Raw genomic sequence first — 27,941 nt, forward strand, 5'->3', positions numbered from 1 at the left:
ACCTCCTGAGGCAGCTGATGGCCTGGTTTTACAGAGGAGGAGACTAAACCTTACATCACCATGGTTTTGAACCCATACTGTCTTATACCAAAATCCACATGCTTTCCACTCTGCACCGTGTGGCCGGATGGACCCTCTCTGCTCCCAAAGACAAAAGCTAAGCCCATCGCAGGGTGTAAGAATGAGCTGCCTTGGAATCCAGGCTGTTTGCAGATCCTCACCACCCTAAATCAACGATCTGAGTTATTTCACTGGGATGGTGTGCATGCTTGATTTATGCTGGCACAGAACAAGCTATAAATTGTGCCCATGGACCCATTGAAGACTTTTCTCACATTGGAGATGTTTATAAAAACAGGAAACATGGCCTCTGCATGAATATACTGGTCTTCTCTATGTCAACATCATCATAAATAGACGTATCCAGGATCTCTGCCTGGGCCATTTCCCACAGATACTCAGCAAGCCCTTGAGGTGGGTCATTATTAACCAAGGAGGAGGAAAGAGGCCCTCCCTTGTGTCTAGGAATTATCCTGACAAGAGGCCCATTAAAAAATGCCCCACCTCCTGCCTCACCCTTTTTCTGCAGCTAGCAGTTAGCTCTTGTCCTTTTTGACATCCCTCTCCTTTTTTCAGAACTTTGATCTGCAGGCTCCTCCTGACCTAGGAACTTAGAGCTGTAGAGCTGTTCTCTGCTCCTGGAAAAGTGGGTCCACCCTGTGGACTAAGTACCCTTTTACTCTCATTGCCCTTTCCAGTGTGCAGCGCTGTTCTGCCCTCTATCACACAGGACGCTCATAAGGATCATGGGACTGCTTTTAGTATTCCCATTTTGCAGATGAGGAGAATGAGGCACAGGGAAGGAAGGATCTGTTATTTGGCCTTGAATTCATCACAGTTTAGCCTTAAACTTTGCCCTTCTTGAGGAACTTTATAGTGGTTGCAGGTTTTTTCCACCATAGTTCTCATTATCTGTATCCCTGAGAGGCCTGCCAGAAAATAGCCAGCACACTCATAAAGGGTTCAAACTGAATAGCATTTATAAAGACGCTCTTGCAGAGGTGTACGCAGGTTTAGGGACTAGCCCCCAGGAAGTCACAGGAGTGGGGAGACTTTGAAATCATCTGTTACAAGCTGAATTGTGTCCCCCTCCCCAAATTTATGTGTTCAAGTCCTAACCCCCAGGACTCCAGAATGTGACTATATTTGGAGATGGGAGTCTTTGAAGAGATACTTAAGTTAAAATGAGGTCATTTTGGTGGGCACTAATCCAGTATGACTGGTGTTCTTACAAGAAGAGAAAATTTGGACATAGGCTATGCAGAGGGAAGGCCACATGAAGATCCGAAGAGAAGTCAATTACAAGCCAAGGAAAGAGACATCAGAAGAAACCAACTTGGTCAAAATCTTGATCTTGGACTTCTAGCCTCCAGGACTGGGGGAAAAGAAGTTTCTATTATTTATCCCATCTAGTCTGTTCCCTAGCAAACTAATAGAGTGCCTTCTAAGCTTGAAAGAGGGAGAGGGGAAAAAATAGCTCTGCTCTCTCTCCTCCCAGGTTCTGATGTGCTGCTAGGGTTTCCCATGGGCCAAACCCTGATGAAAAACTGATAATATAATAGTATATGATCACACCAAGGTCTGGTACCTTCATTTATTCCATGAAAATTCGCCAAATACCTACAATGGACCAGGAGCTGGTCTGAGTACTATGGATCCAAAGATAAATGAGATATAGTGCCCTACCCCCTACAGGCTCTCAGGGCAGCATGGACGGCAGAGCCTACTATGAGTTCTACTCGATAATACCCCACTTTACAATGCAGTCTATAATAGATACTTGCTGTTTGAGCATGATGCTATGGCAGCCCAGAGGAGGGGTCACTCACTCAGCCAGGGAGGTGGGAACAGCACAACAGAGGATGGACATTCTGGCAGGCTCTTAAAGGACATGTAAGGTTTTACAGAGAGACAGAGGAATGGGTCATGATGGGCTGAAGGACATGGAAAGACCCAGAGAGGCAAAAAAAAAAAAAAAAGAGGAACATAGTTAGAATCTCATCTTAACTATGATGGCTCACAATGCTAAGGTCTATAATTTGAATACTTGTGGCCACATGGCACAGGGTTCTAGAGTCTTGGGCTTAAGCTCCAGTGTCAGCATCTGCTCCCGGTGTGACCTTGGACAAGTCACTCAACCCTTCCAAGTATCTGTTTTCTGTGTGATCAGTCAATCTACCAACCCTATTGGATGCCTTGTCTGTTCCAAGCCCCAGAACTATATGGGCATATGGTGCTGGCCTTGGGAGCCTCTGCTACAGCAAGGGGCAGAGCCTATTCTGAGCCCCCTTGTGCATATGGGAAGGCTCCCAGTGCTGTGCCCGAAGTGCTCTGGAAATTCACAGGTTAACACACTGTCCTGTACTCTTCCCAGGGACATGGCAGGAGTCTGGAGAAATAACAACAGCATATGCTTATAAGCTACTACTAAGACTGGGTGGCAGTTTGTGGCTGCTGACTTGTTATGTAAGTGTTCTTAGTATTCTCATTGCTCTCCCTAATCACCTCTACCTTTACACCTTATCTCACACCAGGCCCACCTCCATGCCTCTGACTATTTAAATCCTACCCATCCTTCAAGGTCAAGGTCCAGATCTGCCTTGTCCAGGAATTCTGCCCAGAATCCTCAGGCCACAAAGGTCTGTCACCCTCCTCTCAACCCTGTCATGTCTATGGGCTCATTAGGCATTGATCTATTAGTAAAAGACAGTTCCGTGTTCTTCTAGAATCGGTGCCTCGTCCAGGGTTGTCTGGATCAGAGAGTGCCAGGGTCAGATGGGACCTCAAAAGGCCACCATCAGGCCTCCAGTCTCACCCCTCCCAGCTGTCCTCATGGTAGCCAGAGTGACCACCCACCACACAGGCTGGAGCACGCTCCTCTCCTGCTTAAAACCAGGTGAGTCTATAATCTATCGCCCAAACAGGGATACTTTAGAGGGCAAAAGTGAACACTGTTATTATAATGCTAGGACAATAGGCCTAAGCAGGGTGATACCAAGCCAACCAGGACAGAAGGTTCCCATCTAACCTGTCCACCTCTCTGCTTCTGCAGCCAGCTTGAAGTGTTCCGGCCTCTACTGAATAACTTGTAGTTCACCAAATGTCCCCTGCTTGTTCTGGCCCCTTTGCTTGCATGTGCTGTTCCCTCTGCCTGAAATGCCATCCTCCTCACCCTGTCCATTGCATCTTCAAGTTTCTGGCCAAGGGGCGCCACCTCTGTGAAGCCTCCCTATGTTCGGGATGGAGGGAATTCCTTCCAGCATCTTTTGTTCTTTCTCCTAGCACACAGCTGTGGTCACCTATGAGCCCACTGACCTCTCTCCCTAGATTCTGAGCTCTCAGAAGTTATGTCTCAGGGACCTTTGTCTCCCCAGCCACTTTGTACCGTCTGTGTGAGGCTCAGTAAGTGTTCAGCGTGTATTACGATTATTTTACAGATAAGATAGCTCATCTTTGCATTTGTTGCTCTGTATTGCCACTCCATTCTTATCCTATTTCACTTTTTAAAAAAAATATTTATTTATTTGACAGAGATCATAAGTAAGCAGAGAGGCAGGCAGAGAGAGAGAGAGAGGGAAGCAGGCTCCTAGCTGAGCAGAGAGCCCGATGTGGGGCTCGATCCCAGAACCCTGGGATCATGGCTTGAGCCGAAGGCAGAAGCTTTAACCCACTGAGCCACCCAGGTGCCCCTCCTATTTCACTTTTGATGTGTAGGTTAGACATCCTGATGAAGGGAGACTTCTCAAACATATCCCATCATGAAGGCTGAGGTTCTTCTCAGGCAATCTGCTGTTGCTTCAGATTTTCCAGTAGCTTCAGAACCAGAGGCACAGACTTCTGGGCCTCCTAGAGGGAGGCCATAGGGCTACTAACCCCATAGGGCTACTCACATTGTATAACAATAGGCAAAAGTCTTTCAGAGACATGTGAATAAGATAAGTGAAGGAAACACGAGGTATTCCAGCCCATGTTTGCTAAAGAAAGGAGTATGAGAAAGGGAAGAATGACAGAAGGAAGAAAAAACTAGACAAGTTTTCTTATTTGGCTTTTAAACTAAACTGAAATGAGACTTTACCAAAAGGAGTTGACAGAGTAATAGAATCATAAGAGAGGGAAAAGGAACCAGCTTTTATTGAGCATTTATGGTGCATTTACTGAATGAGACATTTGTTTATACTATTTCACTTTAATGCAAGTGGGAAGCATCCCACCAGGGCAGAAACTATCATCCAAATTTTATACTTGAGAAACATAAGGCTCAGAGAAGTTAGAACATTTCCTCAGGTCACACAGGTTTAAACTGAAGGGAGCCTCCTATCAAACCAGACTTAAACTCAGGTCATGTGACTCTATCTCCCCTGCTTTCCCCCTGCATCAGTGAGAAGCCTGGTTTCCCCACAGGACTTTTCAGAAGAGTCACACCCATTTGGAAACATCTATTCTGAATAATTTTGTTTTTAAAAATCAGTCTCCTTATTTCATAATCATAGCTTATAGATATCATACAAGACCATGCTTATTCATCCCAGAATCCCAAGAAATTATCACCATGCCTGTCTCCACAGGAGTTACTACTCAGTACATAGTCATTGATCAGGCTCCTTGCCTCTTTGTGGCCAATCACCCCAGCATGCCCACTTTTCTGAGGCTTTTGATCTTTTCCTCTCTTCTCTATCCTGGTGTTTCCATTTCCCTTAAGGTGGGCACTTCACGTGATCTTCAGCCAGATCCCCACAGCCAGTCTACTGGTATATTGGGACTGTCTCTCAGGGTCTTTGTCCTGTGTAAATCCTGTGTCTGTGGGGGAGAGTGTTTGCATATCGATAAATGCTCTCTTTTACCCGTATCTTTTGTCCCTGGATCTAGTACTATTCATGGGTGCCTAGCATCTGCCAATGCAGGTGGGCTGGACCTTGTGGCTCCTTTAGGATATAGCCCTTCCTGAAGGCCCAGCATTTCCATGGTGGGATTATGGGGGTGGCTTGGTCCTGGTGTTTGGTCTGGTCACTGGGAAGGGAAGTCCTGAAGCAGACATCTGCTTCCTTGTTGGGTCCAGTCCTCCATTGTCATCTTCAAGGGGGGGGAGGTGTTAGTCCATAATTCGTTATATTGAGCCACTTCTGCAGCCCAGAAGATCTAGCACAGCCGGAGGGGCAGGTCCCAGGTTCTCAAATGCATCAACCCAGATGTGCTCACCCCATATCTGAGGGTCCCACTCCTTCCTAATCAGGGCCCTGACCTTAGTCACAGCAGGGTAGAAAATGATACTTTCACTAGATCTCGGCTACCCTTTTAATTAAGTCCAGGTGTGGTCCTCAGATTTTCTGCTTTCCAGCTGTGGGAGAGGAGAATCTCTTGATATGCTGCCAAGGAGGCCCTCCCCTCTGACTTTCATAGTTTGTCTTAAATTAGTGATTAATCACTTCCAGCCTCTCATTGACTTTCTCCAATACATCAATCACAATCACTTGTGCCATCGCTTCCATAGTTTTAATGATGACTACTTTCCCCCAAAGCTCTCAAACATCTTCCAAAGCACCAGCCTATGCTTTCCTCTTACTGTGATCCCACCCTGACTCACTAAGAGCAGAAGTCTTCCCAATTTCAGGGCTTCGGCATGCCAGGTGCTCTCAGCACTCTCCCTGTTCCCATGATGGGATCCAAAATCCCATAGAGAGCCATACTACTACCAACAGTTTCATGTTGGGTGCCCTGGAAAACAGACTCCGAGGCAGGGATTTTTATGCAAACAGTTTAGAAGTGAGTGCTTTGGGGGAGCATCACCCATGATGGAGTAAGCAAAGTAGGATTGGATGGGATAGAACTAGTTAGAAGGGACGAGGCGGGTTTGGGCTGGGACTCCAGGTGGGATGGCCTTCTAAGTTGTCACAAATTGAGGGAAGGTGGCCAGGATCTTGAACCATCCACATCAATCCTTTATTGAATTTGGACTGCCAGAAAGCAGGCTTGGCTTTGCAAGAGGAGACACCCTTCACGTAGGCAATTCGGAGAGGAAGTCATCTATGAACTGTCAGCAGCCAATACTCCTGGCACCTGGGGAAATAGCCTTAAGGAGGCATCTGGACAGTACGCCCCAGCATCCACTACACTGAATGAATGAATGAATGAATGAATGCTCTGTTTCTCTTTCTAACTACCTTGAAAATCCTTGAGAAAGAGGCTCTTCTGTTCTGTGGCCTTTGCAAGACCTGGCGGTGCTGGCTGCCCACTGTTATACTGTGTATCTGGTACCTTAGTGCCAGAAAGAATGTTCCTTGAAAATGCCTGTCTAATACAATCTACTTATTTTCTGGGTAAGAAAACTGAGGTCCAAAATATTTAAACAGCTTGCCTACGGGTCCACAGGAAATTTGCAATTGAGCTGAGGCATCATAAGTATTATTTCAGCTTTAGAAACAGAGGCTTACCCACACCAGAATTTCCTTGGTCATATGAAAGAAGTCTGATGGTGCAGAGCTGGTTACAGGCTCCATAGTTATCAGGGGCTCCCATGTGAGCATATGGCTTCCATCCTCAAGGTCACCTCAAGATCCAACATGGCTTCTAGAGTTCCATGTAGTACACCTGGTTCTAGCTTAATAGCGGGAGAAATCAGGGAAACAAAGGGTGTGTGCGCTTTCCCTTACCAGGAGCCTCCTCTGAAACCCACCTTGCGCCTTCTAACTATATGTCATTGGCTAGAACCTTCTTCAGCCATAAGGGAGCCTGGGAAATACATTTATTCTTAACAGCAGTTTGCCCAGTCAGGAGTAGGGGTTCCACATGCAACCATAAAGGGGGAGTTGGATATTTGGTGGGTAACTTATAATCTTTACCTCATTGGTTCTGGGACTATAAAAAAATTATACCTAGATCAGTCCCTAACTAGATGTAGAACTAGTTTAAAGTTATTTAACATCTGAAAATAATGCTGTACTATATGTTGGTTAATTGAATTTAAATTTAGAAAAAAAAAGAAAGATGCTTTCTGCACATACACACACACAAACATGTTACTTAACATCTAGACCTTTAGTTTCTCTGTGTGTAAAATAGACAACCAACCCCCAATTTCACAGATATGTTGTAAACTAACATGTGGAAAGTGCCTAGCACAATGTCAAGTATGTAAATTGGCAGAACGTCCATCCCTCTTTCTCCCAAATGACCAAATAACTTGGTTATCATGTAATGGGATTATACCCCATTACCTTATTCAAAACCCTCTCAAAGAAAAGTTCTCATCTTGCTCTTGGAGCATAATTCGGTTGAGACATGTGTCCAGCATCCCACCAATTTGTTGGGTATAATGGAGAAGAAAAGAAACGCCTGTCATGATGCTTTCAACAGGCTTCTCCATGAATTCAGCTGGTGGCAGACAGACATGAAACCAAAACAACTCCCAGAGCATTTCTGGAATAAAAACCTTTCTTCTCCATTTCCTCTTACTCAGAAGACCAGATCCAGGCTCTAATTATTGCCACACACACTCCCTGGGCAGCTCCCCCCGATGCAACCCAGCTACCGCCTGTACACAGGCCTCTCTGCCCCTTCGGGTGGCTCACCATCTCACACAGTTTCTGTTCACTGAGTCAGACCCTGTGGGAAGAGCAGGGATATGAGGCTCATAAGGTAAGATCCTTGGTTTTGAAGGAGACCAGTCCAAGGAGACCGAAACATACATAAACCATTTCGCTCGTATTAATTAAGTGCTCAGTAGAAGGAGCTGGGGAGGCAGAGGAACACTTAACCCAGCTTGGGGTGGGAGTTCACTGAGGACTTCTCAGAGGTGATGATGTTTGAGCTTCATCTTAAAGGATGAGTAGGTGTCTCTTTAGGTCAAGAAGAGGGGAGGATCCCCAGGAAAGAGAACAGCAAGAACAAAGGCTTGGTGAAATAATAGAACTTGGAGGGGACTGAAAACTGCAAATGGTTTGATGACAGCTGGGTTGTAAAGGAGACTGAAGCCTCATTTATTGGAAGGGCCACAGGCTCTGACATTCAACGTTTCAATGGTCTGCCTCCCCTCCCCTCTGTCAGTGACTACACTAGGATGGCAAGCAGTGAAATCCCACCCTCAGTACCGGCATTCAAGCAGCGGTGGGCAGTGAGGATAGAGGAGACTGAATTGGGTGTAATTATTCTGTAATTAGTAATAACTAGAGTCACTTCCCCTTCTAGGGTACTGTGATGAAGGATGCTCCCAGAGCATGTTTCTTATAGATGTGTTTGCTGGGAAACATCTGGCCTTAAGTTTCTTTGTGTTTTCTTGGCAGTCCCTGACTCTCTTTAAATAGAAAACACACGATAAAAACAATGAGCCATTTGGAACACCTTTACTGCGCTGAAGAGCCACTTTCACACACCATCTCCTTCAAGCCCCCCAAGTTACTGTGAATAAAAATGATTAGCCTATTTTTTATAACAGGTGCAGAAACAGTCCCAGAGAGGTTAAATTTACTAAGTCCATGCTTGAGTTTACACAGTTAGTAAGTGACGGAAAGGGAAGTTGACTCTAAGACCACCTGACTCTGAAGTCTGTGCAAACTCATCTACCTTCCTTAATGTCTTGAGTTCGTTGGATAGAACTTTGTTTTACTCTCTTCTTTCCTTCTTCTTCTCAGTGTTAAATCCCTGCTCTTTTGGGAACCTTCCCTCCAATCTGACTTTGAAGTTGGGATACAGGCCCGTTACAGTAGTCCCTCCATCCATGCTTTGTCTTTCCATGGATTCAGTTACCCACCATCAACCATGGTCAGGAAGCAGGTAATTCTCCTTCCGGTTGTACCATCAGAAGGTCAGTAATGGCCTAATGCTAAGTTCCGGTCCCTACATCATTCATGTCACTTCATCTCATTATTTGGAAGAGAGAGAGGCCATAGTCACATAATTTTTTTTACAGTATATTATTATAATTGTTTTATTTTATTATTGTTGTTAATCTCTTGCTGAGCCTAAGTTATAAATTAAATTTTATCCTATGTATGTATGGGAAAAATATAGTAAATATAAGGTTTGGTACCATCTACAGTTTCAGACATCCACTGGGGACTTGGGACATATCCCCCTGCAGATAAGTAGAGACTTCTGGATTCCAAAAGAGACATCTGAATATGCTGAGGTCAGTTTCTCCTATGGAGAATGGGCCTTTGTTTAATGATTCATTCTTCTATAAGTTCTTGTCACAGGTGGTTTGTAGTATCCCAGCAGGGACCCCAGTCTACTGGAAACCAACCCCCAGTATTTTTACGAGGGAGGTCATCGTGAATCAGAGTGGGGCAGTAGGTTGCTCATAGTCACTCAGGGAGTGAGAAGAATTGAATGTAATTTCATGAGAATGTTGTCTTTGGAGTCCCTATTTCTCTTTCCCTTACGGTTTTTTTTGGCTTCAGGAAGAGATGCAGCAAGCCAGGCATGAGCCTAGACCTGCAGACCTGGAGCAGGAGTTGCTAGTTGAAAGACTGCTGTAGAAACTTTCAAGAGTGTAGAAGAGGATTGTTGGGTTTCTGCGGACTTGGGATCATGAGACTAGACTATTCTCAGTGGGAACGCCCTAGATTAAAGGAATGGTTAGGACTATAAGGGTGCTGCAGAGAATTCTGTGTCCCTAGGAAGGAAGAGAGCTTCCAGACCATTGAGTGCAATCTTCTAATTTGAAAAATAAGGAAATAGAGGCTCAGAGAGGAAGAGTGATTTGTCCAAGGTCAAGAAACAAGTGAAGGGCAGAGCCAGGTTTTGCACCTGGTCCTCATGAACCAGGATAACCGTGGGTCACGAATCAGAGCACCAGACACATGAGGGTTCAGCCTCTGACTCTGCCACTTGCAATGGTAGAAAGCATAGCTGTGTGTCTTTAGCAAGTTACTAAACATCTCTGAACATTGACCTCCTTGTCTATAAAATGAGGTCACTGGTCTATACTCAGCGTTGTCGTGAAAATTAAATGTGACTGTAACATAGGAGAAGAGTCTGGCACACAGTCGCTCATTCGCAGGCCAGCTTCCCAGCCCCCACCCCCGCCTGTGAAGCCTTGGTAATATTATGTTGAGGCAGGGCAGAGAGGGAGTTGTCACAGTTGTGTTAAATATAAAGGTGTCAAAGGAAGTCAGTATGTGAAGATGCTTGGTGTGCTGGGGGCGAACAGAACAGTGTGGTATGTCTGAAGCCCAGAGGCTAACAGAATAATACCTACCCCGGGAGGAGCCAGCAAGGGCCGGGCCTGGGGGTGTCTTATTGTTACTTGTCCTGCAAAGTAGCTTACATTTCCTCTTGTCAGTGAAAGGAAATCACTAAAGGTTTTTAACCCAGGAGAATACTACCACATATTGCTTATGTGGGTAACGTGTAAGTGCTCACAAAAGAATAGAAAACATTAAAACCAGAACAGTGGCCCCATCTGGGGCGTAAGAGAAGAGATTGGAGACAGGCTCACAAAGGGCCACATCTTTACTTCCTGCTTTAAAAAAACAAAAACAAAAACCTAAATCAGGCATGGTGGAATGGTAAGATGTGAAGAGCAGAATGGAGGAAACAGGACTGTTCATTAGATTATAATTATATAATAATATATATCATTACATTATCCTTTATACTTTCCTGTGTGGTGACTATCTTAGCATTTCTCTAAATGTAATGAAGGGGTACTCAGGATCTTATGGAAGTACAAAAGCCTTGGCAAAAGAGGAAGAAGGTTGTGTCTTGGAGGGTTTCCTGCAGATGATGCTAAAAATTCTTAAACACTTGCCACAGGCCCGGCAATGTTGTAAAGCAGTGACTTAATTATCTCACACAGCCACCTTACAAGGTACATACAACTAACCTCATTCGTAAAGGACTAAACTGAAACCCAGAGAGGTTAAATAGCTCCCTCTAGATCAGGAAGCTAGTAAAGGGGGAGGTGGGGTGGAAACCAGGCCGTCTGGACCCAAATCCTGAGCTGGCCACTGTGAGAACAGCCCCGTGCCCTTCTGAGCAGTGTGATGAATTGATGCAATCCCAATTTCAAGTCATTTCTCTGTGTGGGTGTGGGAGACTGTTTACACTTGGGTGAGGCTGGGGGGCAGAGAGACATAGCAGGGTATTACTGTCTAAGACTCTTTTCTTCCTGAAAATTTATATATATGTAAAGACCTTATTTATTTATTTTAGAGGGGGGAGAGAGAGAGAGAGCAAGCAGGGGAAAAGTGGAGGGAGAGAAAATTTCCAGCAGACCCATGCTGGGTGTAGAGCCTGACGTGGGGCTTGATCCTAGGACCCTGGGATCATGACCTGAGCTGAAGGCAGACGCTTGCTTAATCTACTAAGCCACCCCGGTGCCCCTTACCTTATATATTTTTAATACAAACCTTTGTTTTATAAATTCTTTAATAAATACCTGCTTTTGCCATTCGTGGCTCATCTTTTCCCTTTATTTATGGTGGCTTTTGTTATATAGAAGTTTTTAATTTCCTCTCAAAAACAGGACCTTGATTAGTGGTAAGAGCGAGGGAGGAGAAAAATTTAAGAGACGTCATGAAGGTGGCAGAAGTGGCAGGATTTGGAGAAGTTTTCTACCTCCTCGTCACTTGCAGTGCAGGCTGGCTAACCCTCAGGGACACTTAATTTTCTTGTTCTGTGCCTGTCCAAATTGCCCCCAAGGCCGACTCACACTCAACTTGGCATCTCCCACAGCACCTGGCTGAGGGCCTTCTAGGCTGGGGCGCCTGCCATCTAGAAGACAAGGACAGTCACGGTTTGGGAAACGATCCTCACTACCAGGGTTGGACAGTGGAGTGAGGTTTTCATAAAGCTAAGTTTATTCAGTTGAATAAACTTCATCGTATGTGTATGCTTTCCAAAGGGTATGTGGTTATATTTTCTTCCTATGCAAGAATAGTGACATTATGGCAAATTAATTGCTTTCCAGTGTTCTTTGTTTTGCCAAGTAAAAAGTTGGCAACACTCTTTTGGTGCCTCAAAGTTATTTTTATATATTTTTTTTGCTTAGCTAAATTTTTTAAATATCTGAGAACAATTGTCATAGAGAAGAGCGCGTAGGCTTTTAAGTCTCAAAAACATGTGTTTTTAGTTCTGTCACATCTAATAGCTCTGGAAGTCACCAAACTTTGATGAACTAGGTTTCTTCATTAATGTGGGATAATTAAACTCACCTTAGGGGGATTGTGAGGATTAAATAAGATAATATCTATAGGGATTTAGTTCCATGTATGGCTCATTTCAGGTTTAATGTTGCTGCCCTCTCTCTTCCTGGATGTCAAGGAATGGACTTTATTTGTATTTCCTGACAATTATCTAGTTTAGACCTAGATCAGAGTAGGGCCTCAAAAATTATCTGTTAAAAGCCACAGTAAGATACCACATCACATGGGTACTATTAAAACGAAACCCCAAACCCAAAACAGAAAATAACAAGTGTTGGCAAAGATGTAGAAAGATTGACACCTTTGTGCACTGTCAGTGGGAATACAAAATGGCATAGTCACTATGGAAAATGATATACTGGCTCCTCAAAAAATGAAACATGAAATTATCACACAATTCATCAACTCCACTCCTGGGTATATACCGAGCAATGGTATATACAGCAGAAATGAAAGCAGAGACGCCAGCAGACATTTATACCTCCCTCTTCTATCAGCAATATTCGTAATAGCCTAAGGTAGAAGCAAGCCCAGTGCCCATTAACAGATGAATGGATACATATACATATGGATAGAGCATATACATGCATGGACTCTTATCCAGCCTTAAAAAGGAAGGAAATTCTGACACAGGCTACAACATGGATAAACCTAGAGGACAGGATACCAAGCAAAATAAGATAGCCACAGAAAGGCAAATATTGTACAATTCCATGTAGAGCAGTCAGATTCGCAGAGGCAGAGAGTAGAATGGCGGTTCCGGGGCCTGAGGGGAGTGGGACTGAGGAGTCCACGTTTCATGGGCATAGAGTTTCAGTTTTGCGAGGTGAGAACAGTTCTGGAGATAGATAGCAGAGATGACTGTGCAACGGGGTTAATGTACTTAATGCCACTGAACGGCGTGCTTTGAAATGGTGAAGACGGAAAGTCGTGCATGTCTTTCCTACCGTAATTAAAAGTTTTAAATTTGATAAATGCTAGAGCCAATAAATGAACGCAGAGAGGAACTGAGCTGAGAGGATGTCTGAAGCAAGAGCCTTTTCAGCGAGAAAAGAGCAAGTGGGTTCAGTTTGTGGAGCCGCGGCTAAAGGGGCTGGCAGCAGGAGGCTGCGAGAGGGGCAGAGTGGTGGGGGCGCGGGGGGTGGGAGTGGGAAGCACGTGGGTTAAGGGGCAGCCAGGAGGCAGATCACATGGGCTTTGGTAGGACCTCGCATTTTATTTGCCCCGAATATGATGGGAAGCACTGGCAGGGAGCACAGGTGTGTGAATGGAAGGAAGGAGGAGGTCATGGAGGCCTCAAAGACGGTCAGGGCTGCTGTGGGTCTTTTGCAGAGCTTCAACATCCCTCCTCCCCAAGCCCGCACCTGCTCCTGGGACCCAGCAACCTGGGGAAGATGGAGGCAGACCCCGGGGGCTCATGGGAGTCTCTGATCCCATGCCTCCACCTTGAACATCCTAATGGTGAAATTTGCCTGGACGGGGGGATGCCAGTGTCTTCCCCCAGAGACAACTGGGGCTCTGACAGGACAGCAGATCGTTGCTCTTGGTTTTTAATGTGGGAGGAGGAAGCGGGAAGGGTGGAGGAGCTAGTTCTTTTATCACACAATTAGAAGAGAAAGGGACTGGCTGCTCGGGGCAGGGACCCACCCAAACTAGGCCTACAGGGGAGTTGCCCTGCTGGGTGGCCCAGTTCTGCTCTGGAGGGGCTTGAATTTTCTGGATCTGACTTCATTAGCTCTTCATATTCTTGAGAAAAGGCCTATGGTCTGCTTCACACGGAAGTCCAAACCAGATGGCAGAAACTCACTTCGAGGCTTCGTGTCATTCACGTATTCCCTCATGCATTCCTGCATGCGCCGGTCATTTATAGAGCGCCTACTGTGTGGACCAGGCCCTGGGAATACACACGTAGACCCTATAGTTGAATTGCTGAAAGAATCCACGTGGGAGGGGCGCCTGGGTGGCTCAGTGGGTTAAAGCCTCTGCCTTTGGCTCAGGTCATGATCCCAGCGTGCTGGGATCGAGCCCCACATGGGGCTCTCTGCTCCGCAGGGAAGCCTGCTTCCTCCTCTCTCTCTCTGCCTGCCTCTTTGCCTACTTGTGATCTCTGTCTGTCAAATAAATAAATACAATCTTAAAAAAAAAAAAAAAAAGAATCCACGTGGGAACCAGACCAATAAACCTTGAATTATACTATAGTATGTTAAGTACTACGATATAGTGATAATAAAAAATAAAAATAAATTGATTAATACTAAGTGCTTACTCTATGCCAGGCAGGCAGTCTTCCGAGTTGCACACAGGGACTCATGTAATCCTTCGGAAAACCCTGTGAGGTGCTAACATCGCCCCATTTTACAGATGGTGATACTGAGGCACAGAGAAGTTTAGGGGCAAGGGCGGGCGCAGTGCAGCAAGAACGTGCAGCCAGGAATAGCACGCGGGGCAGGCTGGGTCCAGAGCCTCTGTGTTAACGCTACGCTGCCCCTGTAGAACTTAGTGGGAAGTGGGTCAGGCACATTGCCTGAAGGAGGTGGTGCCTGCCTGAGTGGGGGAGCATGACAAGAAGTCAGTAAAGCTGAGAAGACCGGGGGATTGGTGAGGACTTTCACCCATCAATAGTTTCAAATGGAACTGCAAGTGCAAAGCCAAGAGGCGTGACGGGACCCCGGCTTCTCAGAAAGTTCAAATAGGGGAAGGATGGGGGATAAGCCGATAGAGGGGGCCTGGTACAGGATCCCAGGGGTGAGGGAGGGGGCTCATTTCTTTAAACAGTGGGGAACCATGTAGAGTTTTGAGGCCTGAAGTGATGGGATGGCAGTCGCCACTTGAGGGTTTTTGCAAGAGAGTTTTGTTTATGGTTTGGGTTGAGTAATACTAGCCAATATGTAAATCACAAGGAATTCCGCTCTCTGACCAGACTGTGATTCACCATCTGCACCCTCGTTCCACTGATATTTATTCTCTGGTCTGCACTGTGTGCCCTGGGAGGCTGCCCCTTGTGATTGCATCAGGGGACGGGCTGCTTTGCCTCTGTCTTCCAGGTGAGCTCAGCCAGTGACAGGCATCACAAGAGATCAGAGGGTAAGGGGAGAAGAGACTGGGATATTTCCCCCTAGCTCCCTCCCTGCTTCTGTGCTCTGGTCTGTCAAAGACCATGTACCTCTAAATCTACAGGTCCTGCCAGTGGCCCCTCTCCTCCAGCTCTACCTCTAACGGGGCTCCAGCAACACCTGGCCTTCCTCTTTTGCCTTCAGGTACGGGGTAGTGATAGCTCCCAACAACGGCAGGTCTCTGGGTGCCTCGGTATCCCTTATTGGTTCCCTTAGTCCCACTCCATCCCTATAAATCACCCTTTTGTGACATCCTCCCCACAAGACCAGTAGAATGACCCTTCTTTTTCTTATGGACAATTAGTCATCCTGAGAATGTGATAGCAATGAGCATTTATTAAACACCAACTGTATGCTTAAGACTCTACATGCAGTCTATTGCACTCCATTTTCACCACGGCCCATAAGTTCTGGATCCATTTTTGACGTGAGGAAGCCAAGGTAGGCTCACTCACGTTAAGTCACTCACCCAGAATCGCCCTGCAGTCAAGGACAAAGTCAGAATTCAATCCCAGGTCTCTGGACTCCAGAATTAATCCCTTTCTACTGCTCCATGTCACTGAGTAAATTCTTACAAATGCTTAATTTGCCCAACTCTGGAAAGTCAGTAAAGGCCACAATAGAAAAATCTCTAGGGGAACTGGGGATGGGGTTTTCTGTGGAGGGATGTGTGTCTGATGAGGAGCGGGATGGCTCTTTGAGTAAAAGTTCCAGAATGTTGCCATTCCTGTGTTGACAGAAACACAATAGTGGATCATTACCCAGAATATCTCTCACTTCATGATGTGTGGTTCCTCTGTGGAGGGGAACGTAGCCCTTAATTAGTTCAAAAGGAGAGGAAACTCATCCCTCCAAGACCCACAGCAGAAAGCATAAGGGTTTATTTATAGAGAAGAATTTTATTATTTTTTAAAATCACTTGTGGGCTCCTGCACCAAAGCTGAGGAAAAGGCACATATTCATGGCCAGTGGTCAAGGGAAACCACCCTGTTTTCTTGGCAGTGCTGTGGCTGAAACAGCTCTTCCCAAAAGCAATACGTGGGGGAAGGAAAGGCAAAACCAATGGGAGGTTTTTAAATGCTGTGGTTTGCTTTTTAATATTGTGTGTGTACGTGTGTGTGTGTGTGTATATATGGAAAAGGCAGTGGGGGATTCTACAACTGGCCAAAAATGTTGTGCCCCTTGGACTGAGAATTCCTGGAGCTGCCCTCCCATGACTCATGCCTTCTCCTACCTCCTACCGCCTCAGGCCTCCTGTCCAGGCCCATCTGTGAAGGATTGTAACAATAACCCAGCGATGATAATGTTCCACTTTAGAGTTCAGTTGCTCTTTCTGTTTCACAAACCTCTTTCATATTGGAACAAAAATGGCTGCCTTTATCCTAAATGCCTGGCTCCTTGCCCTCGTGATTTTATTTCATCCTAACAACGCTTCAGAAACATAGTTCTTACCTACCTTCGACTCATGAAGAGTCTGAGGCTCAGAAGATGAAATACCATGCTCCAAATCACACGGCCAGGAAGGAACCAAGCTGAGATCTAGAGCCAGGCTCATGCAGAGTTGGTGGTATGGCCTTCGGGATGGCTCTGGACATTCCCGTCAATGTCCCATTTTCTAGATGAGGAAGCCAAAGTAGAGAGAAGTACAGGAGATGCAACAGATCACTAGGTAGTTGGAGATAAACCTGGGCTGCAGCTCACCTCAGAGTGCCTCCTAGGCGGTATCCATCCACAGGCCCATGGCTGCCTCTCATGGACGGTACTAGCTGGTCAGAGGGACAGCCAATCACAAAGTTTCTGTTTTAGACCCAAACAAGTGCCCTCATTGGCTCAGATATATCCATAACTCTTCCTTGTGATACCATCAGTCCTTTTGGAGGGTCTCAGACCCTCCAAAACCGCTAAGGGGTAGATGGTGGTTGAATGTGACCTAAGAACCCATCTTTAAGGATGGATCTGAATTTAACCCACCTTCAACCCAAGGCAGACTCAGAGCTGGAGAAACGGCTCTTGCCTGGAACTCTTCACAAAGTCTTGCCCTGTGTGCTTGGAACCCTGAACTCTGCTTCACTGTCACTCACTAGCTGTGTGTCCTCAGGCAAGTTATTGAACTTCTCTGAGTCTCACTTTCCTTAGAACACTAATTGAGGTTTCCACAGTCAATGGTTCATTCCTTCTAAAAATCTGATCTGCTGTGAGGAGACCCAGGAGAGCCTTCCATGCCAACAGAGACACAGGACAGGACTGGTGCTGAAGAGCAAAATGGATATTAAACTTCCAAGCCCTCCCACCAAGGCAGTTTCTTCCAAATTTTGACAATTCTAAGCCATTACAAAGAATAGTGCATATGTTTAGAGTTAGACAATTTTTCTCTTCTTTCACAGAATTTCAGGGTGGATGGGTTGATGCCAGCCAATTTATCTGGCAAGCCCTTACGATATAAAGTTTATGGTCCAGGAGAGGGAAGCCGTGGACTGAGATCTTATAAAGCACTTCAACCCAAACACCAGTGTTCTTTCCAAAAGGTGCTGCTGCCGTTTTAGGAGTTCTCTCATCTGCAGATAGGAAGAGTAAGCATCAACTCATACTATTTCTCTAAGGATAATAAAAATTAAGGCATATGAAAATGTCTTGTACTCTAAAGCAGCACGTTTCTGAGAAGTTCTCATTCATCTCAGATAGAGTCATACCAGTGATGCTGAGGAAGCACACTGTGATGGTCCTGTGGGGAAGTCTTGCTTGAAAACATAATTGTGCCTTGTTTTCCATCAGTATACTGACATTACTTAGAAATTATAATTCATGGGGCACCTGGGTGGCTCAGCGGTTTAAGCCTCTGCCTTCGGCTCAGGACGTGATCCCAGGGTCCTGGGATGGAGCCCCGCATCGGGCTCTCTGCTCCACAGGGAGCCTGCTTCCCCCTCTCTCTCTGCCTGCCTCTCTGCCTACTTGTGATCTCTGTCAAATAAATAAAGTCTTAAAAAAAAAAAAAAAGAAATTACAATTCACGTTGAAGGCAGAAGATATCTGATTTTGTTTTTCCAAATGGATGTCTGAATGTTGAAAGATACTGTTTTACCAGAACTCTCAAACTCATGTGCCTCTAGACATCTGGAGATTAATGCCTCAAAGTGATGAGCTTTTGTCCTTTCTAATGTCAGCCGATTTTGCCTGGCACGAATGAAAATACACCCCCTTCACCAAGCTAATGGATTTTTTTTTTTCCATTTAGCTACAGGGATCTGCTTCAGATTTTCTTTAAACCTTTGTTGAGCCCTCCCAAAAGTGCATCTGCGAGCCTGAGATGGGCTGTGGGCCACTAGTGTACCACCCCTGTCGGCCTAGGTGTTCATGTGTCTGTGTGTTCACGTGGTGGTCTCTGTTCCTCTGCTTTTTGCAAGATTGGATCTCAGCTCTACCATCTATCAGCTGAGAAAAGGACCTAATCTTTCTGGTCAAGTCTCAGTTTCTTCATTTGTAAGCATATCATACCTACCACCCCAGGTGAGGCAAGGAGTAATGAGATGGCCAGTATAAAAGGCTTAGCTCGCAGAAGATGCTCAAGTAAGATAGCTCCCGTCTTTTTTCAAAAATCTTAGCTACTGGGGCGCCTGGGTGGCTCAGTGGGTTAAGCCGCTGCCTTCGGCTCAGGTCATGATCTCGGAGTCCTGGGATCGAGCCCCGCATCGGGCTCTCTGCTCAGCAGGGAGCCTGCTTCCTCCTCTCTCTCTGCCTGCCTCTCTGCCTGCTTGTGATCTCTCTGTCAAATAAATAAATAAAATCTTTAAAAAAAAAAAAAATCTTAGCTACTGTGTAAAACTCATTGCAGGCTGTGGCCCTTCCAGAAGGGCTTTCATGACCTCTTCTGCTCACAGGACTCTTTTCCCTTAATTGCTGTTGCCCTTCAGAACTTGGCATTTTAGTGGACAGTCTTTGGTATTACCAGATCATTTTTTATACGTATGCAACACCCTCAATTAGGTCATCAGCTCCCCAAAGGTACTTTTCTCCTTTTCATGAACTTAATTCCCTATACTTGACTCTCAACCCGGCATTGCCTCGTGTCAAGTTTTCTCAGAGCTGCATAAGGAAAGGAGCGTCAGGGACTGGATACTCTAACAGGGCAACTGGCACACAAAATGGAACAACGGGAAAGAAACAGGTGAGTAGAGTATTCATGGTCACCAAGGAGATAAGGCAACAGAAGTGGATGACCAAACTCAAACCTATTTGTGATACTGGAAAAATAATGCAACGTGCAATTTTCAAGGTGGAAGGCAATCATGGGGAGCTGAGAAATGTCTCCTGAAGACATCAGGTCCTCATCCCCACTATTACCTCACATGGGGAAAAGAGGTAATTAAGTGAAGAATCTTGAGTTGGGGAGAATATTCTGGATTATCCAGATGGACCCTAAATGCAATCACAGACATCCTGGTAAGAGGGAAGCAGAGGGAGCTTTGATATCAGGTGAAAGGAAGGAAAGGAAGGTAACGTGTGGTTGGGAACAGAGAAGGGGATTTGACTACAATGAAGAGAAGAGCACATGTGTAGCAAGAAGAGTGAAGCAGAATCAGAGGCTACGCTGCTGGCTGCCAAGATGGAGGAAGGGGCCACAAGCCAAGGGATACAGGAATGCAGTTGTAGACACAGAGAGGGAAAGGAAATGGATTCTCTCCTAGAGCCTCTGTGGGAATGTGGCCCTGCCAACAACTGAATTTCAGCTTAGAGATACTGATTTCCAACTTCTGGCCCAGAGAACTATAAGAGAATGTGGTGTTTTAAGCCACCAGGTTTATATTGTTAGAGCAGCAATAGGAAATGAATGTAACAAAGTGAGGGAAAGAAGTAGCTGAAATGAAATAAGGACAAGTAATGGATCCGGTGTGGGTGCTTGGAAGAGCCCTTCAGAAAATACCAGAGACCCCAGTGCTCATCCTGATGACTCCATCATCTGGCTGCTTCAGCTCTGGCAAATCACTTCCCCTTTGAACCAGGATCTCCTTGTCTGGAAAATGGGATAATAACCTACCTGTCATTTGGAGATGCTCCTAAGGGGCAGCTGCTATTATCTTAGTGTTAAAGAATGACAGAGTTTCATGGCAAGGTACTTGGGGTGGGGTGCCAGCTCTGCTTCGGTGGAAGACAAGCACTGGACTGATGTAACCTACAGAAGTCCACGAGAACCACCATCCCCCCTTACTCATATCACAGGGGGAGAAAAGGGTCAGAAGGGATAGTTTAATTAGTTTGGTGTTTTGTTCTCATACTTTCATTTGGGCCTTTGGTCTTTGGCCATACCAAATGTTTAGCTTGAGAAGAAGAGGGAACTAGGGTGTTTTGATTTATTTTCCCCTTTCTTTTTGAAAGTCGAACAACCCTGTGACTTCATTTCAGAAATCTTAGCCTTTGGGCTCTGGCCATACCAAAACCAATTAAGATGCACCCAACATAGCCCAAAATTATACATTGTTAGTCATTTTAAGTAAAAAAAAAAAAAATTCTCCCAATAGGTGATATTCTGCCAAGTCCACCAAGACCCTGAGCTTCTACATCGGAACTAGTGTTGGATCAGGGCTAGAGCCTAGTTGACACCCTGAGATTATTCTGCCACTTACTGGCTTGGTGACCTTAGGGAAGCTCCTGGCCTTCTCACTGACTCAGTTTGCCCGGATGCAAAATGGGGATACCACCCCTCTGAGGTGGTATGAAATAACATATGTAAAGTGCTTAGCCTGGGCATAGTAAATGCTCAATGATTGGCAATTTCTTAGCAATATTATTATTTGTTACTACTGCTACCCAGCTCTTAATGAAGCTAATTATCTTTAGCAAAATTTGATGTCTTGTATTTTCCAGTCAGTTTGTTATTGCTCCTACCCGCAGAACCAGTGTTGTGGGAATAGTAGAGCTTAGTGGTTAAGAAAAATGAAGTTAGAGGCAGACAGAAGTTTGCATCCTGTTCGCACTGCTGGCTGTGTGACCTTGGGCCAGTCACTCGAACTCTCTGAACTTCAGTGTTGTCATCCATAAGATGATATTTATGATAATGGTATTTATCTCCTTGGTGTGTTACCAGGATTATGTAAGACAATGTATTCACAGGGTTTAGACGAGCTAGCTAGCGAGCCTAGAGTAGGCACTCAATCCCTATTGAATGAATTCAATTCCCCTTTCATTTCCATCTAAAAAGAGAGAGAAAAACATCTGAAGGTCTAGGCAATGAATGTCATTGGGCTCTTAGCCGAAGGTGAAAACTGTCACTTCACACCTGGTGTTTGTGTCCCTGTAAAAAGGCCTCGGGTTCTCCCTTACTCTCCTTACCCTCGGTGTCATTTCTAGGAGATTGACTTAACAGGAAACAGGACGCTTCCCTCCCAGAAACCTGAGGCTTAGCCTGGAGAAAAATCCCTCAGCCCGGGAGACTGTTCAGTAGTGACCTTTCACAGGCAAATTTACCTCAGGCCCGGGCGGGAAGAGGCCCCAGAGCGCCCCTTCCCGAGTGAGCCCCCCGCGCTGGGAATTTCCTCCCGCCTCCCTGGGCCGGCCCTGGCTGCGCCTGACTGAGCCGCTGGTGGTTTCTGTCACTGCTGAAAGGGCTGTGGAAAGTTTAGCTTGAGAGGAAGAGGGAACTAGGGTGGTTTTTTTTTTTTCCCTTTCTTTTTGAAAGTCAAGCAACCCTGCGACTTTGGTTCAGAAAACTTAACCCAAACCAAATGCTTTGCTGCTGGGGTGGGGGCATGCTGACATCGTGAAGACAGTGACACTGGGCAGGAGCCAGATCTCCTCAGAAATCACACGGTACAGGTTCACACGCCACCAGGGACTGCTGGAATGTGGCTTTGTTTTGGACTCTGGATTTATAGTCGGGCCCCTCCTTCCCCCCACCCCAACTTGATTTATTATTCTGCAGACCCGTGGCTCCCCTCCAACTTTATTTCTTTCTTCAGAAGTAAACAAGGATTTTACAACTCCATAACCTCCCCAAAGTTTGTTTGTTCTTCCCTCTGTACAGTGAGGGCCATGTTTGTTCCCTGGGAAAGTCTCTTCTCTAATTATTTTCACATTTCAACAGCTTTTGTTTCTTCTTCTTTCCCTGAGGTTTGTAAAAATGCTGATGGCGGATTTGCTGCAGGCTAAATTGTACCGTAAACATTTTCTCCTTGGCACCAGGGAGCCTCAGTGACTGGGGGCCCTGTGGCCTTTTGTTACTGTGTAGAAGGAAATTAGAAACTCCTGAAGCGCTCCTTCCCATGGCGGAAGGAAAAATATGTAAATTGGTAAAAGGAGGAAATTCGACCGATCTTGTACAAGGAGGCTTTGACAACACAGTGTGCCAAGTCTCAGCTGAGAGAAAGGTTGTCTTGATGACCGACTTTTCATTTTAAGTTGGAAACTTTCTGCCTCCAAACCCGGATGGAAATTTGGTGCACTTTACAGAAATAGGATTTAGAAAATCAAACGCTAATATGTCTCCTGGACCACACCAGGATCATGAGACAGGTGATGGCTTGCTTTAACCAAGAACTGTGACCCCAACCTTGATGTTTGTGTGTTCAGTTTGAAGACTAAAGAAACTAACAGTGGCAATCCTTGGTTCTGGGTGAAGTTGGGGCTCAAAAGGATAGTGCTTTGTTTGTTTCTCTCCTTCCTTATATGGCCCTATGTGTCTTGCTGGTTTCTGTACCGCCTCCCCATGCATCCAACCCCAGAGAGCCTTACAGACTGTAAGCGGTTCCAGAATCTCAGATTCACCCATCCCGTCAGCGGTTGTGTGAAATTCCAGACCTGACCCTGAGCAACTCTCCTAGTGGATCCCTCAAACCCAATTGTCTAAAATGGAATGGCAATCTTACCCTCAGTTTGCACTCTCCTCAAATTCTCCACCTCTGTGTAGGGCATCATCATCTACTGCGGCCACCGGCAGGGAGCCTGGAGTCATCCCACCTTCCCCGTCTCTCTTACCTGATCAGGCCTTGAATGTTGTCCATTCTAGCTGCCCCCTGGCTCTTGAATAGGATCACGTCTCTCCTTTCCTAAAGATATTTGCCTCATTCAGGCTTTTATTGCTTCTCACCTAGACGACTGGTGTAATCTCCTTAGTGGTCTCTATTCCGGTCTGAACACATGTGTCCCTCAAAAATCATATGTTGAAGTCTTAATGTCCAATGTGATGGGATTAGGAGGTGGGGCCTTTGGGAGGTGGTTGTGTCATGAAGACGGAACTACCATGAAAGGGACTAGTGCCCTTACAAAAGAGGCCCCAGAGAGCTCCCTAGTCCCCTCCTACCACGTGAGTAGCAGTGAGAAAACCAGTTTACCATCCAAAAGAGGGCCTTCCCCAGAACCCAACCATGCTGGCACCTTAATCATGGACTTCCAACCTTTAAAACTGTGAGAAATAAATTTCTGTTATTTATAAGCAATCCATTCTACCAGTAACAGCAGTTCAACTGGACTAAGGCAGTCTCTATGCAAATCTGATTCCCTTACCCCCATTAAAGGGATCACCTGCCAAGCTGTAAGAGTGCTCTGACCTCAGAATGGACACCACCTTGAACCTTTCACTCCATCAGGCTGTTCTAGGGCCCCCAGCCCTTAATGCCTTTGCAAGCTAGCTCCAGCCTCCTCCCCAGGCTTATCCTGCTGCTCAAGATCCACATCCACCCACCCACCACGTGGCTGGTTAGTCCCCAGATACACCCCATGCTCTTCCATGCTCCTCCTTACCTTGGTGTGCTCTTGTCATCATAGGCTACAAACTGTATCCTCTTCAGAGTCCTCCTTTCAGAATAAAGGGGAAACCAGCTCAGATCCCACCTAACTTCAGGGATCCCACATTGTCTAGAACCACCTGCAGCTGTTCACCTCAACCATCTTGGATTCTTCAGCACCAGATTCCAAGCCTGGCCTTGCTGTCTTCCTTACAACATGTAGAAGTGAACTGGGGACCACACCGGCTCAGGGTCCTGCCTTCCTCAGCTTACCTGGTTTCTGTCATTCATGAGGACGTCCCAGTGTGCCTCAAGGATGATCTCACTGCAGCTTGTTGGCCCATGTTTATCCAGGAATAGGGCAGCAGAGAGGCTGTGAGGCCGAGGCAAGTGACCCCTCTGCTAAGACTTGAATGAGACAGGGAAGTTTCCAGGATCTGAGAGGTCAAAACCACACAGCTTTATTCATTCATTTAAGTCACTTTAAAGACAACCTGCTACATGCCAGAGAGTGGAGCTCAGTGTTCAAGTTACAAAGATGAACTCAATGGTGTCCTTGTCTTAGAAGAGTTCTTGACTCAGTCTGGGCAGTTCCCTTCTGGGGCCTTCCCAGCACCAGTTCCAGCCTGAGGACCAGGAAACCAGGGTGTATGTACAGGATAGATAGGCCTGGGCTTGGGGATAGGAAAGAGAGAGTTAAAAGGTCAGTCCTGGGAGGACCTGAGTCTTGCCATTCTCTGAGGCCCTTACTATCTCTGGCTCTCAGTTCCCTTTTCTATGAAGTTGGGATCCCCATCCTTGCTTGTTTACAATACACAGGTTGTGAGCACCTGCTATGTGGAGCCCTAGGTCAAGGTTTGGGATGCAAATACACACCGAGTACAATGTCTATCATCCTAAAGGTGGCCAATAAATATTGGTTGGATAAGTAGAATAAATGAAAGGTTTCTGCTCTCAGCCTTATCAAGAAAGGCCAAAGAGCACCTGCCGTAGTTTACCTGTGTCACAACCGGGCACATACAACCACAGCTGACAGAACCAGCATGAGCTGAGGTGTCCTGTAGGACAGATGGTTTGCTTTCCCTCTTCTCTGGACAGAGAGTGGTTTCTCTTCAGGGATGCTTAGGAGGAGAGGAGCTCAGAGCAGCCCTTAGGTAGTCAGACCACAGACTCTTGACCCCTCCCTCCAGGTTCCTTTGGGTATATTGGAGCTTCTGTGGAGGGTCTCTTTCTATCTTGGCTTCCTTCTTCCTGAGCACTGCAGGGAGGCACACAAGGATAGTACATCCTAGAGGCAAGAACCTTGCTTAGGATTCTCTGCAGATGCAAAGGAAGTCTCTGGAATAGGAGACAATTCGCTCTCTTTCTTTGTTTCTAGACTTTTCACCACATCATTGTCCCTCTGGGTCCTCATGTGCTTCTGACTGTCTTTTTCTTGCTCTCATGATCTCTTCTCTCCACCCACCCCTACTCTGATTAGAAGTGTTCATCTCACATTTCCTCTTTCTCTTCTCTCTCTCTCTCTTTTTTTTTTTTTTTTTTTTGTTCAAAATGAAACAACTTTGGAACTGATTGAAGTTGCTTTTAACCTGAAAGTTCTATGATCATACAGCCCTTGAGGGCAGAGATCCACATCTGTTCACTGTAATGCATGTACTTCTCGCATAGCAACTACATTCAGTAGTAATGCCCAAATATTGTTAATCAAACAAATGGAGAAGACACATTTTCTTTGGAAGGCTGGGACAGGGCCAGGAAACCCTGAGAATTAGTTATGGTTTTCATCTGGCTTCATCTGTGCTTTAAGGCGAAGGTCAGAAAAACCGAGCTTAAGATTTTTAGACTCTCTTGCCCAGCTTCCCATGAGAAGTGAAAAATATGACAGATTCCGACCAGAAGTATCTCCTGGGAATAAAGAGGCTGTGTCTAGAGGCACATCTCTAGGTTTTATCTCTCAGAAGCATGAGGACTTAGGGAACAGAAAGCCCCAAGGAAGCCTGGTGCTATAGGAGCATGGAGTGTGGGGGTCCCTGTCCTCAAGGAGTTGACAGTCACTTCACAAGGATCTTAACTGCAGTAGGGGTCCCCCATCCCTGTCCCATCCAGGATGGCTGTCTGAACCTACACAGGTCACCTGCAGCCTTGGCCACATCTTCTTTGTAAAGTGAAGGATGTGAGTTAGGTGATCCCTAAGGGCTCTGTGGTTCTTAGCTTCATGAAATGAGGTAGAGGATAGGCTGGCAGTTTGAGCAAGATTCCATGTCAGAAGCTATTACTCTCACAGTAAAGATGGGAAACATTGATTTGACTGATCTGCTCATTGCTGGAAGCACTGAATGTGTCTCTGATCTGTATGCTGATTCATGCAGGTCCTTCTAGAAGGCCTTTCTGGCCCAGGCAGGATGCTACCTTCTCTATGAATAGAGCATGCAGGTCTCTGAGGCTTAAGTGTCCATATGGAAGATAAAGCAAATATTTCACAACTTGAACTGTCAGGAAAATAATACCTGGTTATCGAGGATATCTATATTTCTCCTTGGGCCATCCCCCCACCTCCAACACATACATGCTCACGTATGAAATCAGGCAGTGTATGTCCCTGAACTACACACAAACAGAGCCACCCATGTGAACACCTAATCTACACACATGGGTCAAACAGACACATGCCTTAGACATGTATAGAGATTCTATCTGTTCCACACATATAAAAACCCACCTGCATATTCAGATATTTTATGTTTGCCCTTGGACTAGCATACACAGTATGGTTGGCAGAATGGTGACCCCCTAAAGATCCTTAGAACCTATGAGTACGCACTGTTACATGGCAAAGGGAATTAAGGTGGCAAATAGAAAAAAAATTGCCAATTAGCCAACTTTAAGATAGGAATGGTAGCGTAGACTGTACAGGTGGGCTCAAAAAAGCACAAGGTTCCTTAAAGAGATGAAGGAGTCAGTGTCAGAATAATGCAATGTGAGAAAGACCCCACCAGCTGTTGATAGCTTTGAAGGTGAAGGAAGGGGCTGTCCGTCAAGGAATGTGGGCAACTCTCTAACTGGAAAAGGCCAACAGCAGATTCTTCTTTAGAACCTCCAGAGAGGAATACAGACTTCCCACACCTTGATTTTAGCCGGTGAAACCTGTGTCAACCTTCTGACCTCCAGAATCTGTAAGGTAATTAATTGGGTTGCGATAAGCCACTGCGTTTGGGGTGATCTGTCCCAGCAGCAATAGGAAATGAGACAGACATGGGCCCACAGCCATGGAACCTATGGTCTCGTAGAGGAGACAGGTGCAGAACCAGAAGACAGAGTATTCTGCCAGAACACATAGTGAAAAGGCTGTAATAGGAGCAGACCAGGCGGCGAGAAAATACACAGGAGAAACTCCAACCCACATTTGGGCATGAAGGGAAGGTTTCCTCATGTTAACTCTAGGAGGGCAGGGACCAATGGGGGCCAAAGTCAGCAACACCTACCACGGTGCCTGCATGTACTGAGCCCAATAAATGTAAGTTAGAGGGGAGGGAAGAAGCAAGAGAGGGAAGAAAGACGAGAAAAAGTTCAGATTTAGGGCCTGATAGATAAATAAGATAGATAGAATAGACAGCAAGGGAAAGTGCTCCAGGCAGAAGGGACAGCATGGGTAAGATCTGAGGGCTATTTAGAGAACCAAATAAAGTTTAGTTTGGCTGGGACACAGTGCCCCATGGGGAATGGGGAAAGATGAGTCGGGCAAGGTACAGATCATAAGGGGCCTTATCAGCTATAATTAGACATTTGGCCTGTGTCCTATATGCAATTGGCTAGTTCATTCTCTCTCTCTCTCTCTCTCTCTCTCTCTCTGTTTTTCTTTTTCTTTTCTTTCTTTCTTTCTTTCTTTCTTTCTTTCTTTCTTTCTTTCTTTCTTT

At 45.8% G+C, this 27,941-nt stretch overlaps 1 pseudogene; it reads left to right on the forward strand.

Annotated features, from left to right (window-relative positions):
* The window catches only part of LOC116856405, a 197,528-nt pseudogene that overhangs the window by 38,976 nt on the left and 130,611 nt on the right, over positions 1-27,941 (forward strand).

Source organism: Lontra canadensis, unplaced genomic scaffold, assembly GCF_010015895.1.
Source record: "Lontra canadensis isolate GAN:19392208 unplaced genomic scaffold, GSC_riverotter_1.0 scaffold109, whole genome shotgun sequence".
In the NCBI taxonomy this organism is placed as follows: domain Eukaryota; kingdom Metazoa; phylum Chordata; class Mammalia; order Carnivora; family Mustelidae; genus Lontra; species Lontra canadensis.